The sequence below is a fragment of the Solanum pennellii genome, chromosome 9 (genome assembly GCF_001406875.1).
Source record: "Solanum pennellii chromosome 9, SPENNV200".
Classification (NCBI taxonomy): domain Eukaryota; kingdom Viridiplantae; phylum Streptophyta; class Magnoliopsida; order Solanales; family Solanaceae; genus Solanum; species Solanum pennellii.
In genome coordinates, this window is record NC_028645.1 from 45,306,302 (window position 1) to 45,306,867 (window position 566).

Below are 566 nucleotides of genomic sequence, written 5' to 3' on the forward strand. Positions count from 1 at the left end.
AGTTCATGGAAAGAAAGTCTTTCGTCTCACGCAATATGCCTAAATCATTATCAACAAGTACATTGTCATAAACATACAGGACTAAAAATTAAAACTTACTCCCACTGGACTTTTGGTATATGCACCGATCAACAGTAAATTCCTTAAATAAAAAAAATGTTATACTATTATTAAACTTTATATTCCATTATTGTGAGGCTTTTTTGAGTCTATATATTGAATTTTTAAGCTTACAAACCATTTTCTCTTTTCCTTTAATTTTGAAACCTTTTGGTTGGTCCATATAAACATCCTCATTCGAGGTCTACATCAATAAGGAGAGTTTTCACACCCATATATTGTAACTCTAAATCATAATGAACTACATAAGCCAAAACATTCTTAATGAGTCGTTCTTTGGGACCGGTAAAAAGGTCTATTTTTATTCAATGCCTCAGTTTTTAGTGTATCCCTTGGTAACATGTCTTGCTTTATATTGTTCAATGTTACCATTTGAATCTTGTTTTGTTTTGCAGACCCATCTTCACTCGATTATTTTAGAACATTCTGGTAATAGAACGGGATCC